Genomic DNA, 16,751 nt, shown 5'->3' with positions numbered 1-16,751 from the left:
TCATGGCACTTAAAAGGTTAAGACCCTTGGCATTTACATGGAGGCAAACTTAAACGTTGATTCTTATGTTCAATCGATTGTAAAAAATACAAATTATCCTAGAGTTCTTTGGCTAGTCAGCCCCATGATCACTAAGGAGAGCTGTGCTAAACAGGTGAGGGCTGTAATTCTCTCGCGTCTGGACTATTGGAACTCCCTCTTGGGAGGAACTAGTAAAAAGTCCATACAAAAACTTCAGACAACTCTGAATGCAGCCGTGCGTATTGTGTATAAACTAACACGGAAAGACCCAGTATCCTTAGCTAGGAAAGAGCTACACTAGTTACCTGTACCAACCAGAGTCTCGTTTAAGATACTGACTCTTGTGCACAAGTAAATATTGGGGATAGCCCCCAAGTATCTTAGAGACAGACTGGTCTTATACCAACCTACGAGAGACTTGCGATCAGCCAAAGCACATCTTCTTAAAGTTGACCGTAAGAAAAGAGCCCAGGGAAGAGGGTGCTCCATCCCGGTCCTGGTAGCTCGAGCATGGAATGAACTGCCCGAATCCATGCGAAAACAGGGAAGCCACATTGCTTTTAGAAAACCTTTGAAAACTAGGTTTTTCATGTAATATTTGGATCATCAGAGTGCCCTTTCATGCTTTCTTGTTTGTGTTCAGCGTCTGGACGCCTTTAGGCTTTGGCGCCATATAAATAATGTAACATAGCATCCAGCTGGCCAGAATACAGCCATCGCTTTTGTGTCCAGTTCCTGGGGGTAGACCAGTGCCGGAGGATCTCCTGGGTGAGGGGTCTTTGGGGATTGGTAGTGGGGCACCCGATAGTGAGATGCGGTATGCCCTTCCCTGTAATACCTTTACCCCATCCTACCAGGTAGGATATTTAGGAAGTCAACCCGCTTTTTACAATTCACAGACAGCCCGCTATGAGAGAAAATGGACTAACACCCGAGCTGTATACCTGACGTGTCCCAATACAATGGTCAGGCAATTACTGACCATCACACACACATAACTCCCATTACACTTCCCCACACAGATAAAAGGCGGAGCACGAGAGTAAACTCTGAGTGAGGCAAAGCACACAAGGAAACAGCAGTTCCAAGATTGCAATTTAACATGAGGATAAAGACGGTGAAACAGAAGGGGATCTCAAGGAGGGAAGTTCCCATGACCCTTTCTAAAAAGAACCCATGACCCTTTCTAAAAAGAACCGTTAATTTCAAGAAGCCTCGAGAATAGAAAGCGTAAGACTGGGAAACCAGGCTGAGGAATCCTGCATTGTATGTCGGAGGTACCCGGGGCCCTCCTGCGTCGATAATCAATGTGGCGAGAATCGCCAGCTGCCGTGGTACTGTCCTTGGCTACAACAAAGCAGCGTCACTGAAATGAACACAGCCGGTGAGTTGGGCAGATTGATACAAGACTGGTCTGTTTTGTTGCCAAGGTTACAAGAGGCAACGTTGTATGGTAAGCGCTGGAATGAACATTCTATGAAACGTGTGTGATAACCAACGTGAGTAAAGTTGAACTGCAGATGAGTGATTGAACTTTGAAACTAAGATACAATACCTTTGACTGGGTGATCCGGCACCGCGTGCATGCTCAATCGAAGGTCTCTGTAAGGTATCCAGCTGAGAGTTGACAAAAGTGAAAGAGTGGCAAAGGATTGTGGTCCTGAAATGGGTCTAGCAAAATCCTGTGCACAATCAAAATTCTTCGATGTTGATACAGTAAAGAAATTTGATGGCAAAGTAGATAAAGTTGGTTCGAGCCCGGCAGAGGGAGATAAATAGAAAGCTTTGTGTTAAAGCAAGTTTGTGTTAAAGTAGATACACTGGTCTTAGCCCAGCGGTGGGAGACTGATGGAAGATTTTGTGTCAAAGTGGATCTGAGCCCAGCTGAGGGGGATCCGGGGTGAACCGTGAATCACCTGAGAAATTGGATACGTGAAAATGCTAAGAACATTGTGTTAAGGAGGATCTGAGCCCGATGGTGGTGGATCCGAAGTGAATAGTAAATCACCTTTGAAAATTGTGTATATGTGAAATACATAAAGGAAAGAGACTTTGTTGCATCAGGCCCTCTGAAAGAAGAGACTTTGAATGGTAAATAGGCTTTGGCACAGACGGCCATGATGTTGAAGTTTTGAACTGCATCCTTGTGCTAGTGAAGCCAGAGACTGTGCTAAGCTCGATATTGCCACCTTGGCCCATGCTGAAAACATGGGGAAGGGAACCCAGCATCTTGAATATTCTGACATATCATTTCTTGAACACTTTTCTTTTGCATAACATTGTTTCCCACACTATTTGTATTTTGAGGTAAGGATTGGCAATATGTTTTTTAGTATAGGCCCTTTTTATTTTGACCAGACATCACTAGGACTGTGTTATTATTATGTGTTGGTCGTAGCTTGCTCCCATCTTTAGATTTAGGATTAGATGGGCGTTTTTCAAATCCAATTGAAGTTCAATCAACACCCATAAACTGTGGTCACTTGTGTCTGTCTTACTGTTGATACCATGCCTTCCTTAAACATGCCCGTCTCGCATCATCCAGAACAATGCCATTCGAGCTGCCACTGACCTTTCCAGAGGTGATCATGTCTCAACCCACAGAGAAGGGGCTCACTGGCTCCCTGTCAGAGAAAAGATCAACTTTAAAATACTTTCCATTAGTCATCGCTGCCTTTCTAACTGTGCACCTTCTTATTTGTTGCAGAGGATCTCCGAAAACAGCTTGTCTAGACCAACTAGACTAATCCACAGACTTACCACCCCAAGTTTCAGACGCTGAGGCCTCTAGTTTCTCAGTCATTGCTGCACGACTGTGGAATAACTTATCTCCTCACCTGTGCTCTGAGAACTCGTACTGGCCTTTCAAAAAACAATTGAAAAACATTCTTATTTCACTGACAATGCTCTGGCCCCTGATATCAGTTTAAATATTATTTATCCCAATGACTTTGTACGTGATTTAGTACTGTGTAACAAATGATTTCCCTTTGTCTCCCTTCTCCATCCTGTCTACCCCTCCATGGGTTTTGTGCGCTCTACAAATGCACAAATAAATTAAATGAATAAATAGTCATCTGCGGAATGGCCTGCTCAAAGGGTTTGTGGATGTAAACGAAGATCTAGACTGGAATCCGTTTAGTTAATATATTAAAGATGGCGCCCAATACAAAGGGGTTGAAATGTCCAACTTTGTCGGACAAATATATTTATTCCATTAATGGTGGAACCGTGAGTGATTCCCACAGTAAATGTACATTCATTCTTAGGAGAGGAGATTCAACGTTTCACTAAATTATCACAAGGGGAGTTAAGGCACAGAAAATGGGGATGGGAGGGACTGGCACTAGAAAATACAGAATCATTCAGAAAGTGATATTTTGCTCTTGGGCCTGAACCCCTTCCCTCTTAAGTCTAAATCGAAAGTGAATACATCAAATCCCCTTCTGTTTAATAATTCCTGATGTCTAAACATTGAAATGCTGTATTCTACTTTTATTTTATAACAGATCTTAAACTAACCCAGGAAAACTTGTGGATATGTTTGGGGGCCAATGAAAACTCTTTACAAATAGCGGCCGCTTAAGTTTCATTTTCTAATTTGACAAAACCACAGTTCATGGCACTCTGCTGCCAAGGGAACAATGTGAACAACCGCAATTGTATGATTCTGAATGCCCTACCACTAAACAAAGTTTACAAGAGGCCTAAAGTTCTCTTCCCCAGCCCTCTATTACTTCTGTCTATAAAACCTTCTATAAAAAGAAAAACGCTCAACATGAAGCAGCAGCAACTAGGGAGGAATTGGCGCGATCAGCCACTGAGCGAGACTCCAAAACATTTGGAAATGAGTAGCCAAGCCGTTTTCAAAGAACAAAAGAACAAATCAGTTCGTTTCTCTGGTAATAATGTTGACGCCAACTACTGGATTACTCATTTCTTCCACGTCTACTTTGCCGAGAAATCACCAGTGATTCGGCCAACCAATTCCAAATCTCTCCTTAAGAGTCGGGCAAAGACAAACTGCTGATAATTATTCTACCTTAGAGGATTGTTGCATGGTTTTTAAAGTGGGTGAAATTCATACTGTTCTGTCCTCTCAAGCTTTGACTTGTACTACAACATTGGATGACACTCCTGCGGATTCATTGCAAGACTGGATATTTCTCATGAGTAGTCATGAACACTATTAGTAGAGGTAGATAGATTATAGCTCCATGGAACAGGGCTGCTTCCATCCCCATTTTCAAAAAGGGAGGCAGAGCCCTACCAGTATTGTGTAGGGCAAGGTCTCTTATTGGCATCTCAGCAAAGAAATGTGGAAAATTGATATGTCAGACAAGAACATCATAGATGGCCTACAATGTGGGTTTTGTGAGGGGCTAGGTACCTGTGATCAATTGCCATCTTATTAGCAGCAACTACATACACCCTGGGACGTAAAACACATGTATACCTCATCTTCGTGGATCTATCCACGGCATTCGATTGTGTTTACAGGAGTCAGGTTTGCAAGTTCCTGGAGGCCAGCAGATTCCCAGTGAGATACTTACACTGGTAAAGGCTCCTCACAATGATCACTCGGCCATGGGCAGGTAGAGCCTTAAATAAGAATGCAGTCCTGTTTTTTTGTCACTTAAACCTGGTGTAAGGCAAGGACTGCTACTCCCCTCTTCTAACTTATTTGTTAATTCTTTAAGTTCACCACTGCAGCACTTTGGTATCCCACAAATAGATTGACGGCACTTTGCTGTCTTTTCTTTCACTGATGATTATGTATTCATGTTGAGACTCCCCTTTGACTTGAAAGCCTTTCTGAACACCTATAATTTGTATTTGTATTTTATTTGTTTGTAGCGCGTGCCAGGCCCACAGGCATCAGGGCGCGTAAACTTGCTGAACACAGTTGCAGATACATACAGTAGTGAGTGAACAAACATACAGTCTTGAGCCAGTTAACAAATAAGACATCATAAGTTAATTGATTACAGGGCAAAGTGTACAATACGACAGTAGTGAGTGTATGTCCACTCGAAGGTTGGTCAACGAACATTGCTGAGGCAAAGATGATGGCCACTGGGGATCAAATCACTCTTACCTTTTCAATTGAAGGGAGACACTTTCATAGGCTACGTCTTCTATGATTTAGGCCATTAGTGTTGTTTTTTTAAATTTTCTTACAAGGTCCAAAGCTCTTGTTTTAGCAGCATATGGATCCGTGCTTTGGAGCTATGCGATTTATTTTCAGACAAAAGCAGTAGAATAGTAACTTCTTTAGATGTTTACTAGGCCTTTCAGGAGAAGACCCACCATTTACTCTGCACGAAGAATCTGCTCTTGATTGCATTATTAAGACTGGTCCAATTGTTCGATTCTCTAGAGTCTGGTCCAGTGATGCCTGTACCTTAACTGAAAGTATTTTAGAGGACCTGCTGCAGAGGGCTTCTTCACACCGTATCTCCCGGCTGACCTCTGAAGAAAGGACTATGTAAAATGCATCATGAGCGCTTTTTGAATACCCCCTGCCCACTAGGAATTTAGCTGGAAAGCAATGAATTTAGGAAACTAAGTTTGAGGACATCCTGTCTGTCTCCATCTCCAGGACCACCCAGTTACTTATCCTCTCACGCTGAGACCATCGCAGCATTTATTTTTTAACACATATGGGATTTAATCTTCTTCCCATTGGGACCGTGCCAGGGAAATTGCTAGGTGTCGATTTTAGTGCTTGCTACTGCCTGCTTAGCCCAGATCTGATGAACTTAAATGCATTTTTGAGAAAAATATCCTTTTCCATATAGTAAAGGCCAGCCATATCCAGCAGTGCCATCCACACTTATTCCACCTCCTACTTGTACCTGTACATTGGGAACTACATTTCTTTGTTCTCAAGTCCTCGGCTGTGAGGACAGACATCTCATGGACATTCAAGCGTTGGGCAGTTAGATTATGCTAGGTTTTTGTGCTCGTGTGTTACAAAACTGCTAAGGTGGACACCACTACTACAATTGCTTGTAATGTAAATACATGAAAGTAGGAATCTTTATGTTTTAAAGTGTGGGGCACTACATAAAAAAGTCCCTGGTCCAAGGACCCCTAGAAATGTATGATATATACCCAGAAAGTCTCCTTGGATACTGCAGGCTCGCCAGATGGGTAAAAATGACCTTTCCTTTCAAATATGGATCAAATGTTTAGCATCTTATTTATATAGTGTGACCAATCCTGAGGTGTGTCACTACTTTAGATGGGGAAGCTCCTTTCCATGAGGCCAGAGAGGAGAGGCTGCTACCCAATTGTCCCCCTGTAGGTGGTACTCAGTGGGAGGGTCTCATGGGGTCCAAGAACCCCATTGAGAGTTGTGACTATTTCGGTGGAAGGCAGTATCCCTTAGGCCCTCCCACCTTCCCTCAGAACCCCTCAATTCTGCATCTCCTACTGTCCCTATGTGTTTTTGAAACCCTTCCCAAGTAAGAACTATTGGGACGAGGTAGAGGCCACAAGTAATGAAGATCACGCACACACTCTGGGCTGTCGAGTGATCCTATTGGTCAGCCATCATTCAAAGGCAGAGAGGGAAGAGTACAATGGCGTCTACGTTTTCGATACAAGCGACACTCGCAGACCTTGGTAGGGAAGTAAACCAAGGTTGTGATTAGAAGAAAAATCAAATAAAGAGAACTGGGACATTAACCAAGTGAAAGGGGCTCTGGGACCCATGCTGGGGAAGTGTACCACAAACAGAAATAAAGAGAAATACGAATCTTACGTGCACAAGTGACACTCTGTGACCTTGGCAGGAGAGTAAACCAAGGCTGTGGGTGGAGGTGAAGTCAGAGAGAGAAGACAGTGAGAATGAAATCGTTCAGTACCCTACTTAGAAGCAGAGTGGACCAAGGAGGGGGTGCTGAGAAAGAGTCAGCGACCCTCAGCACAGCTTGGGAGAGAGAACCAGGCCATTCTTCTTCGTCGCAGTACCTGGAAGCTAGGTCTGCTCAGAAATGGTCAGTAACCCTCAGCACAACTTGGGAGAGAGAGGCAGGCTATTCTTCGTCGCATTACCTGGAAGCTGAGGCTGCTCAGAAAGGGTCAGCAACCCTCAGCATCACTTGGGAGAGAGAGGCAGGCTATTCTTCTTTGTCTCAGTCCCTGGAAGCCGGGTCTGCTCACAAAGGGTCTGGGACCCACAAGACAGCCCGGAAAAGGTGTCCAGGCCACCCTTCCATATCACAGGGCCGAGCAGCCAGGTTTACCAAGCAAAGCTACGGATCTGTCTTGACCACTCAAAATACAGAGACAATTTTTTATAAAAGTTGGAAAGACTCTGGGGAAAGGGAATCCCTTGAGTCTTGTGGAACTTTTGTTTGTTTTTCTACACCTATTTGGAACTTTTGATTTTGAACTACAAAGCTGGACAGCCAATACCCTTTGTATCCTATGTTGCGTTTTTCTTGTGAGGCGTTGGTTAGGATTTGGACATTCTGACAGTTTCATTCGCTAGTTTTGTTGAGGCAGGGTAACACCTCTTAGGGGTGGGGTTAGTTAGGATTTTCTTCAACTACCCCCTATTTTTGTTATTAATAAAAGTATTTGCCAATCAACATACCACCCTTGTGTCCGACTCTTATTCCTACACCCTCGCAATTGATATAACCGGAATAGAATTATTATATTATATTCACACTGTTGATGATTCAATGGTTTTAATACTTGTAAACCTAAAAAGGAAGTATAACAGATATTCATGAAGCCAATGCATTTCGGACAAAGTCCATCATCAGGACTGAATCTGTGTGCACAAAAAAGTACTGCAAAAAGAGAGCATCAAAAATAAATCTAAGGAAACATCTCTTCATGCAGACAGCAGCTCAATAAAACCTACATAATAAGTACACAAAGCAAAATTGCTCGTACCTGTAGGAATCGCCTGTACCTTTGTGTGTTGCAATCCCATTGTGCAGTATTGTATTTGTTTTTAGTGATGTATTTCCTGAATTTGTCACTGCTAAAAACTAGTTCTTATTGAACGTTTGAATATGTTGTGTTCGTATCCGCACTGCAGCAGTTGAAGTACATTAGCCTGTTCCTTCGCCATGTATCATGACATATTATTGGGTTTATTTCGCTACTGCCGTGGATATGTATGCACGTCTGATGGGCATTTTATGTTCTATGTATGAAGCTTTGCGGATACTTATCCCGAAGTAACGTTTCTGGCTGTCTGACTAAAGCAGTTTATGTGGCATATTTACTGGTAGTGCTCGGGTCTTTTTTTATACTACACCATCTTCTAGCATGCATTTTCCATCCAAAAAGTACTGTGTTGGGCTTTTTTTCTTTTGGCATATTCTGTGTACGGTATTCCGATATGCTGGTATTTTGTATTCATCCTTGCAGAGTCTGGATAGAGTTCTGTGAGCATTATTTCTTGTGGCCAGCAGATGGCACAATGTTGCTGATGAGGGCAGTGTTTCCTGAAAACAAGGTCTTACTTACTATTGCCGCTCTTTCAGGCAACTCTATACCAGCACCTCAGCCATGTAATAGCAATAGTTACTAACCAACCCTCAAATGCAGGTCATCAAGAAGGAGAATAGTCCACCAGTAACTGCTGTACACAGCGCACCTACCAAGAAACCGATCAATACTGATGAGAAACGAACGGTTTTCAAACGCGGACAGACCTGGCCATCCTTGTAACTCTCTGTGCCAACATACTGTCGCAACTGATTATGAATATCATCGTCCTCCTCTGTACCCGATGGCTAAAAGCAGGCGTGGGTTACTCTGCTACTGAAGAAGCCCTCTGATAATCCAGGCAGCTACAGATCAATTGCTAATGTCCTGTTTCTCTTAAAGGCGCTTGACTAGGCCACTAAAAACGACCCCAGGGGCACTAGGAAACGCGGGAAATAGGCAGTCAGCTTGTTTGACCCTTCTGAAGTACAGAAAAGGCTCTTCTGGTTAAAGATGCTCCTTTGAAGATTTCCAATGAAGGGCAAGTGGGTATGCTAATGCTGCTTGACCTTTCTGCAGCATTTGACACCCTTGACCACTCTGTTTTGTTGAATCTTCTATGAATGTCGCTGCGGTTTCAGAAGCATGTGCATTTCTTATTAACAGAACTTCAAGAGTGAAAATAAAAGAATGTCTGTCCACAAGGCTCATGTGCCTGCCTCTTTTTAATGTCTGTTAAATGTGATGAATTCGCAGTGAATGCCCAGAAATCCTGGCCTGGGACCCTTCTTATGTGGCCAGGGAAAGGCAGACCCTTTCTGATCCCGACCCTGAGGGTTCTGCAGGAGGATCACATGAGGGGGAAGCAGGTCAGGAGGAATGGAAAACCCCATTATTCAACCTTCCCCGAAACCCCACTCTTCTAATGGCTCATTGAAAAACAACAGAAATAAGAAAGCCTCATTTTTTCATTAGGGACTTCAAGTCCCATAATTCTATAAGTACTGGGACGAAGAAGATGGCTAAAGAGGTGCAGTATTGTAGGAGTGGTCATATCATTAATGCAAATGACCCACACCTGAGGGAGATTTAGAGGCTTAAAGGGCACCCTCAGGTGTAGGCCAGGAGAGAGAAGCGTGGTGAGTAGAGGAAGCAGAAGCATCCTGGGTCGTGTACGTGTAGACAGTTCAGGCAGAAGCTCGAGGAGAGAGAAGACGCCGGGACCAGTGCGTGCCAGAGAGCGGCTGCCGGTCCTGTGCGGGTCTGCGTCTCTTGAATCCTGAAGTGCAGAGGTTGCACAGCGGGAAGCGTTCAAGAGGGAAGCTCACCCTCTGGCGACTTAATCTGCAAAGGCAGCACAGTGTGAAGTGAAGTTAAAGGAAGCTTCCCCTCCTTCCCGGAGACGGTCTCTGGTGGCTGGTGTTCATTGGAGGACCTCAGGAAAAACGAGAGCTCCAATTGCAGGTGGCGTGTGCGGCGGAGGACTAGAAGCAGAGGTTTGCTGGGTTGTGAGGAGGCAGAGGGTGAGAAGTCCTCCAACGGCGAGAGGAATGGATGCGCACGTCTTACCTGGTGAGATCATAGCTTGTTAGTGAACCCAGAGTGCTCCTTCCCCGTTTGCGTATGCAAGGAAGGCATTTGGCGAGTGAAGAACATTGCGTGTGAATGAAAGTAGTGCGAAACGCAGTTTTGAATCTCAGGCTACTGAAAAGCAGCAGCAACATTCGCGAGCGAGTCAAAGTGATTCCCAAGATTAAGTTGAATACCGAAGTAATGAAAAGCAGCAAAACCCCATTATAACAAAGCCAAACGACTATAATCTTTTAAGTGCAAGTCTATAGAAAGCCAACATTCTAAAGGGGCAACATTGTTAAAAGTGAACACCTACAGGGATTGCCCAAGCCAAAATAGAATAAAGCCAAAGCAGTTACAATCTAGTAAGCATTACCAACAACAAAAGGGGGCTCCTGGGAAGTTCATAAGCAGTAGAACTTGTTGCCCATATCTGGTACAACATATGGTGAAAGCTGATATAAACTCACATTGTTCAAACCATGGGAGGAGGAGTAAAAGACGCTAGCCCCATCAATCTTTGATTACTTGTATAGTGGGGAAACAAGAGTGGCAAAAGTCTGCCCTTCTGAAAAAGGAGGCCCAGAAGTAGAGGATCATTATTAGCAGAAGAGTATCAAAGAACACCAATGTAAATCTTGTTTTCCCAGAAGTTTTGAAGCTGAAAATGGTTGAATATTATGAAGTGGTTGTGAAACATTTGTCAAGGGACATAAATCGCAAAAGCACTTTTGGTTGTAAAATGCTGTTTCAGGATTGAGTCCTACAGGGGGGGGCTGCTGAGCAGCCTGCAAGATGGCTGCGCTCCACTAGATCTCCGGCCCCACCGTTTGGCTGATACGCCGGCTCACTGAAAAATGAATAGCTGGACCGGCCTTCTCCATGGATTTCAGTGTGGGAACGGCGCAGGCCCATCCTGACCAAGTCGGGAGCCAAAGATGTCTACCCAGCGAGGATATATTGGCGCTGAGGCCTGTGCGTCATCGGCAGAAGAGGAGCCCGGCTGTCCCCCCTGTGAGCGATTGGTGTGTGGGGGAGGAAGGGTGGGCCTGCTGTGATTGACTTGCGGCCAGGGAGCCGACAGCGCTGGTCCCCGCTGGCCCCTGTCCTGTTTCTGGGGGTGCTGGGCACCCCACGCGCCGGTCGGGTGAGCAAAGGTGGGATCAAGCACCAGGACTGCACCAAAGACACTTCTGCCAGCAGGAAACACCATGCCATGGAGAGCGACTGCAATTAAAGCTGCCTTACCTGCACTGTAGAGGCGGTGGACCTCGCTTATACTGAGTGTTGGTCCTTGGGAGGAACGGGGGTCAGGGGGTGAGGCACATTCGTCTTGGACTGTCTGAACTTTATTTACAAAAACTGTGGAGTGAATGGGCTGCATTTCGCGGGTGCAGAGGGCCACTGGACATTGTGAACTGCAAGCAGTCCACTTCAACGATAGCTAAGCAGCAGTAACACTTGGCGGCTGGCCGATGTGCCATTGGAGAACCACTGGGCCCCAAGGCCACATTCGTACTCGGTGGATGGGCGGTGCACCGGGCAGCGTGTGCTAAATGAGGAGTGATGGCATGTATAGAGTGATTGCCAGGGTGGATGACCTTGTGGACACCTTCACAAGTAGAATCTGACAGCGGCCGGCCTACTTGCAGGTGACAATGACATTGGTGAGTGGTATACCCAGCATTTCGCAGATGCCTGCCCCACTCTCCGCTGCAGTGCTCAACCCGTGGTGCTGCCCCCGGTGATACAAACTGACTGACCTGGTGGTCTGCCTCCTGACATCCCTCCTGCCACCATGACCAAAGGTGGGGGCAACCAGAAAACGCAAAGCCGCCTCGAGGTGTTCGCGCGAAGGTCAGGCAGGCCCCAAGCTGAGCCACCCCCTGTGCCAAGTGAGCAGCTGGGTCCACTGGAGGGACAGGGTTAGCTTCTATGTTGTGTAAACTAGACGGAATCACATCTAACATTAGCACACTGAACAGCAAGATGGGGCGGGTGTGCTCGAGGGTGACAGAGGCGGGGATGCAAATTGGAGTAGCTGAGGATGAAATAATCGCCCTTAAAGCACAGGTGACCCGGATGTCCAGGGATTTTAAGAGAGCTCTGCTTAAATGTAACGACTTGAAGGCCCTTTTCGGATGGATTAATATACGTATAGTGGGCCTTCGCGAAGGATTTGGCCATGGACCTCATGTTTATCCAGACTTTCCACACCGGTGCAGCAGGAACGTAAGGTATCCCTGGGAGTCAAAAAACTGCTTCGAGAGAAGTCGATTTCATACTCAATGCTTTTTCCGGCAAGATTGTGACTGCAAAACCAAGGCAAAGTACTTTTCTTTCCTATACCGGAGGAAGCTGTGGCCTATCACCTTGTGCAGCGCCATTGCCACGGCGGCTGCTCTTCAGGTTTACTTGTAATATTGACTGACAAATTCTTTGTTTTCTGTGGTGTACCAGGGCTGTGCCGCAGTTGCTGTGATGGTGGTCGCTATGGTGGGTGGATCGATTTTGATTATCGTTCATGTATCCTGATCGGGGCGGGATAGTATCAGAGGTTGGCGGGAGTTACAGGAGTGTCCCCCTATGCAAGGTTGCTGGATTAGTGAGGGTTTCGATGTTGGAGTTGGGAGGGGGGTCCGGTGGGTATTGACATCACTCTGGTTGGGTGGGTGATGAGGGGAGTGGAATTGGGGGGGGGGACTTTCATGGGAGTTATGTTCAAAATGCTTTCACAGATATGTGACAGAAACGTTTTACACACACTATTGGTACTGACAGTGTCGTCCGGTCGTATACATATACGATGTGACTTAATGGGAAATGTTAAATGATTGAGTTGGAAAGTTAGGGGACTCAGAAACTGCTCTAAGGCCACGAAGGTATCGGCATGTGTGGGAAGGCATACAGCGCACATCCTATTCCTGCAAAAAACCCATACGTGGAGGGCAGAAATATTACCTTTGCCAAGGGGTGGGGCGCTAACAGGTTCTACACCACCTACTGGATGCATTCCAGAGAAGTGCTCACCCTAATACAGAAAGGTCTTAAGTTCGAAATACTCCACTCCCATATAGATTCTGCGGGTACATATGTTATCCTACACTGTAAGCTGCTTAACAAAGAAATGCTGTTAGCTAATACATATAGGCCTAACCTGGACGACCCAGACTTCTACACAAAGGTGGCTGACTACTTGATGGCTGCCTATCCCATGGTACCCATGACATGAGATGGGGATATGAATACCATACTAAACCTTCATTTGGATAGAACTGGCAAGGTGCTCTGACTGTTCTCGCGAGCAGCACGCTGCTTTTTGACCCAGATAGATAGGTTTGACTTATATGATGTGTGGCGAATACTCAACCCGACGCTGCCGGGATTCTCCTTATACTCCACGGCACATGATATGTTGCCTAGGATAGACCCCTTTTTGATATCAAGCTGCCTGGTGGGACAAGTATCCAGGGCGGACATACTCCCACGCACTTACTCCAACTACTCGCCCATAGCGCTGTCCCTGCACAGGGCTGTGAGACCCTGGAATTGCACGGCATGGAGATTCAAGTCGCCGGCCTTGCAGGACTTGGTGTTTCGAGTGGGCATAAAGGACATGCTGACCTTTTTCCAAGGTAACAATAATGGCTTAGTGTCGCAGAGTACCCCATGGCAAATGTTTAAAGTATTCATAAGGGGTATGGCCATGGCTAAGGAGTTTGGGGTACTGAAGTCTATCCATGGGGACATGGCCCTTAGCGAGAGTAATATGAAGATAAATATGGGGGGGCTCCTAGCCACTCCTTGCTGGCCGACAATAAAGTTTCACTCCTTTAACGGGCACGCAAATTGGGAAGGGAAATACTTCGCGAAGCCCACTGCGGCTACAAGGTATGCGGAGGGGGAGCAACCGGGCAAGATACTGTCAGAGTTGGTACAGTTGGAAAGAGGATCAGCCCACATAGTTGGCGTCAGAGATATATATCAAAATATCAAGAACTCGGATCAAGACGTTAATGGGATGTTTGCATACTTCTATAGGGCCCTATACAAGGCCCCGCTGCTGATGGGGGTAACAAGATGCATGCGCTTCTAGACTCAATCCCGATGTCACGTCTCTCAGAGTGCCGTGATGCAAATTAACACCCCCTTTACGACAGAGGAAATACTCCTAAATAGCCACGAAGTAAGGCCCTGGGGCCTAATGGGCTTACAGGCGAATTTTATATGGAGTATGGGGTAATTCTTGCCCCTTATCTCTTGAAAATGTAAGAGCGTTGCAGAATGGACAAATCTCTGAGACACTGCATGCCGCCAATATTATAGTACTTGCCCAGTGAAGATTGCGGCTCGTACAGGCCCTTGTCCCTGAGGCGACTGTTCAATTTTATGGCCCAGGAGTGCCAGTGGCACTGGACACAAGAAATGCATTTGTCATGGTGTCCTCGTACTACTTATTTGGTGTATTGCACATGTGTGGCATGGGAGATTGCATAATGCAATATATAAAACTCCTTTATGCAAATCCCACTGCCACTGTGTGTGTCCATGTAGTGCGCTCGGTGTCATTTGTGCTTGGCAGAGGGACTAGACTTGGCTGCCTGCTCTCGCCTCTCCTATTTGCTTTGGCAATCGAGCCCATAGCGGATCTGATCAGGGACCGGCATGGAAAACAGTGATCAGAATATCCTGCTGACTGGAGATTATCTCGTTATATGTGGACCATGTGCTACTGTATGTTTGAAATCCGGAAGACTATTTAGACCCCCTTTTGGCAGACATCACTGAGATTGGGCGTTTTTCAGGGTTTACAATAATCTATGACAAATCAGAAATCTTTCCTTTTATGGACAATACGGCCTGGCCCCAGGGGGAGTTTCCATTGCAGTGGGCACCAGATAGATTTAAATACCTGGAGGTTATAGCGTCCAGAGGCAAAGATACCCTAATGAATGACAACTTTGGGTGGCGCATGCAGCATATGTTAGTGTTATAATAGACCTTTGGAATCCTATACCCATGTAATTGGCGGGACGTCTTGCAGTAGTCAAGATGATACTATTACCTAAACTGCTGTACCTCTTTGCCAATGTACCGCTGTGGTACATTGGCAAAGTACTTTTTCAATCTTCATGCCAACCTGTCCCAATTTCTGTGGCGCTCTGCGGCTGTGTGGAAGAAGTGGGATGTAATGTCACAGCTCTATCAGAGGGGAAGTTCACCAATCCACACATGTAGTTATATTGGTTGGCGACCTATTAGTATGCAGTGGAGGGGCTCCACCACATGTTAAATTAGAGAAGATGATGGTGGGGAGGGCAGAGATGAAAACGCTAATCCAAGGTACGGACTACACGAATGAGTGCCTGTTTGACCCTGTGCAGACCACACTGTTCGCCTAGAGGGCAATTTTTGAAAAGGACGGGAGTGGTAAGCCCATACTGTAGATGGTTACCACTTGCGAAGTTCCCCAAACCCTCTCCCACCTGGGATGTATCACTGATGGTTCTCTGGAATAGACTAGTGTATCACTCTGTGGTGGACTTGTTTTCAAACAGGCAGTTCCTGATGATGCAAACCTGGAGGGAGGCACACCAAACCAACATATTAGGATGTTAGTCACAACGTTACTAACCAACTGCAATTTGGTATGCAATGAAACAGAATTTACACATATATTTGAACGATATATAAATGACACGGCGTGGATTATTTATTAGTTGCCCTGATAACAGGGGAATCTTCTTACACATACTTTACAATAAGGCCTAGGTTGATAGCCTTCCCCAGTGATAAGCAGTACTCAATACCAATCAGTAGGACACAAAAGAAGCAGAACAATTACAAATATATGGAGGCACTGGCAAGCACAGCCTAATAACCACTGAATCTTACATGGTTTTAAAAGTGATTTTGATTACCAAACTATTGAAAAGAAGCAAAAGCATTATATGACGGAACCAAAATACTGTATCTTTTAAACAATTAAGTTTGTGGAATACCCAGCAACCTGATGGGGCGATATTGTTAAGACCTAATACCTACAAGCTTCGCCCAAAAGACAAGAGAGACTAAAATCAAGGAAATTAAAATCCAGTAGATATTGCCAAGGACAAAAGGGAGCTAATGAAAGGTCCATAAGTTGTGAAACTTGTTGCCCAGATTTTGTACAACGTATGGTAAAAGCTGGGATAAACTCACATTGCCAAAGACAGGGGAAGAACAGAATAAGACCCTATCTTCATCAGTATTTAGTTACTTGTGCAGTGGGGAAACAATAGTGGCGAAAAGGCTGCCCTTCTTGTAAAGGTTACTCAGTGGGAGAGGTGCATTATTTACAGAGGAATATTAAAGAGCACCAATGTGAATGATGTTTCACCTGAAGAGTTTTTACGTGTTTGAAGCTGCCGAATGATGAATATTGTGAAGCTGTTGTGAATTTCTTATCATTTGATCTTAACCATAAAAGCACTTGTTGTGAGATGCTGTCCTGGCAGGGATGTATACCCGGGTGGCAAACCTTTGGAGGAGTAGGCCTGGCATGGGAGTAAACCAGGTGTATAAACTGAGGTTGTATGCTTGGCATGGAAGTAAACCAGGTAGGTGAGGAAGTGTTATAGAGTGATCCTGACAAAGACAATTTATGTTGCTTGTGGTGCTGAAAAAAATGTGCAAATCTTTTGAAAAGAAGTTATATTTCT

At 45.3% G+C, this 16,751-nt stretch overlaps 1 protein-coding gene across 3 annotated transcripts in view; it reads left to right on the top strand.

Moving 5' to 3' along the window:
* LOC138513283 (POC1 centriolar protein homolog B-like) overlaps positions 1-16,751 on the top strand; it is a 406,367-nt gene that overhangs the window by 202,420 nt on the left and 187,196 nt on the right. The window lies entirely within an intron of this gene.

The sequence above is a fragment of the Ambystoma mexicanum genome, chromosome 12 (genome assembly GCF_040938575.1).
Source record: "Ambystoma mexicanum isolate Mex_15411 chromosome 12, UKY_AmexF1_1, whole genome shotgun sequence".
NCBI lineage: Eukaryota > Metazoa > Chordata > Amphibia > Caudata > Ambystomatidae > Ambystoma > Ambystoma mexicanum.
Note: the sequence above shows the minus strand (reverse complement) of the source record. Positions and strands in the feature narration are given on the sequence as shown.